The sequence below is a fragment of the Takifugu rubripes genome, chromosome 22 (genome assembly GCF_901000725.2).
Source record: "Takifugu rubripes chromosome 22, fTakRub1.2, whole genome shotgun sequence".
NCBI lineage: Eukaryota > Metazoa > Chordata > Actinopteri > Tetraodontiformes > Tetraodontidae > Takifugu > Takifugu rubripes.
In genome coordinates this window covers 15,345,902-15,347,980 of record NC_042306.1, presented here as the reverse complement: position 1 = coordinate 15,347,980, position 2,079 = coordinate 15,345,902, and the positions used below count along the sequence as shown (strand labels likewise).

Genomic DNA, 2,079 nt, shown 5'->3' with positions numbered 1-2,079 from the left:
CACAGGGCAGCAACGTTGAGACCAGCTCAGACCGGCTGATTAATGGATTTTCACCCTGCAGGGTTAAAAAATCGACGCTGAAGTTAAAACGCCGCGTTTGCTAACGCTCAGCCGACCCTTCAGACCCAGTTTAGTTGTGACTCCTCATATAATCATCTGATAAAATCATTCTCATGTGCTGGTGTGTGTTGCTGAATGTTCTCATTGTCCTGACTGCTCACTGCTAATGCTAATGCTAATGCTGTGTGTTGTGCAGAGATAAGCTAGAATAAGTGGCGCTGTTGTGGTTACGACGGGGTCCATGCCGTTCTGTCTTCTGTTTGAGACGTCCCTAATCTGGGCCCTCTGGTGTCTCACGTCCTTGAGGTTCTGGAACAGGAGAACCCGTTCCAGAACACCAGATACGTGCAGGAGCTCAGAGCTGTATCTCTGAGAAGATTCCTGATTAGAGGTTAAGAACTGGCTGTTCTCTGACGGCGGGAGACGTCATCCCACGTCTGGAGACGTGCAGCTTCCTGGAGACCCAAGGAGCCTCAGCCGGGACTTCTGTTCCAGTCGCCTGATTGTGGTTTGTGACGTCCCACTAAAGTATCTTGGATTCTAACCTTGATTCCTTTGGCTGATGTTGGTTTGAGTCCACTTTAAAGGTGCCTTCTGAACGTGAGGTCTGGTTCTCTCAAGGTTCCAAGTCCTGTCAACCACGCACAACCATCTCCAGGGAGGCCCCACGGGGCTGAGTGAGGAGCTCTGAGAGGACTCAGAACCTTTGGGAATGGGATGCTGATCAGGTTATGTACTACGCCAAACTGTCGGTTCCTGAAGCATCTTTGGTTGTTACTTCACACCGATACCTGCTCCGATCCTTTAAAATGGATTAATAAGCAGGTTTAGATCAGCAGAACAAACGTGACACAAAATATTTGCTCTTAAAACTGAAAAATAAAGCAAAACTGGGAACTTCAACCACATCCTGGAGAAATTCCAACCTTTGGTTTCCTGCTGCCCCCGTGGGGATTTGAACCCACAACTGCTGTGTCCAAGGCCACGCGATGATGGCGCGGAGCTACTTTCTGGCCGGCGGCGGCAGAAAGATCTGGAAGGAGATCTTTCGATCTTCAGACCAACGCGGGTCCAGGATTTCTCAGGAGGACTCGGCTGTTCCAGGTCCAGGTGGGTTCCAGAGTGTCAGAGCCACATTGTGGTGTCTGAACTCGGCTCCGTGCTGACTTCCTCCACCAGCTTCCTCCTCTTCATGGCTTGGTTCTCACCCTTCTTCAGCGCTGAAGATGGTCCAGCGCAGACGACCACTGACTCCCGACTGAGCGACAGGGGTTCCAACCCCGAGGTAGGCCCGGCAATAAGCCTCCAACTAACCAGAACTAACCAGAACTACCAAAAACTAAACCAACCGAAAAACAAAGCTTCAAATAAAAAAAACCAAAACTAAACCAACTGAAAAACAAAGCTTCAAACAAAAAAAACTAAACTAAAACCTAAAAAAAAAAACTAAACCAACAAAAACCTAAAAAAAAAAAACAACCAAAAAAAAAAACTAAACCAACAAAAACCTCAAAAAAAAAAAACTAAACCAACAAAAACCTCAAAAAAAAAACAAAAAAAAAAACCTCAAATAAACCAAAAGCTCTGAAAACTAAAACCAAACCCGTCGCATTTCCGGATCGTCGCGCGTTGCGTTCGCTCGTTGCATTTGTAGCTGAGGAGCATCTGAACAGGTGAGTTCCCTTCCTTCTTTTTCCTTTTCCACTGAAACTGCGCCCCCTACCGGCGACGAGAGGTGCGACTGCTTCCATCTACAAACGTTCAGACGTTGAGATCTCGGCCGGATGATCACACACACACACACACCACACACACACACACCACACACACACACCACACACACACACACCACACACACACACACACCACACACACACACACCACACACACACACCACACACACACACACACACACACACTGTGGGGGTAAATTAGAGACATTAGAGCAGGAGGAGCATCAGGACCAGAGCTGAAGTCCACAACAGGTGAAGCTCTGGTGACGTTCCAGCTTTGGAACAG

At 48.0% G+C, this 2,079-nt stretch overlaps 1 long non-coding RNA gene across 1 annotated transcript; it reads left to right on the top strand.

Moving 5' to 3' along the window:
- The first annotated feature begins 292 nt into the window (after window positions 1-292).
- On the top strand, window positions 293-1,444 carry LOC115247928 (uncharacterized). The gene is made up of 2 exons (XR_003886987.1): window positions 293-1,170; window positions 1,279-1,444. It is a non-coding gene; the product is annotated as an uncharacterized lncRNA (long non-coding RNA).
- The last annotated feature ends 635 nt before the right edge of the window (window positions 1,445-2,079 follow it).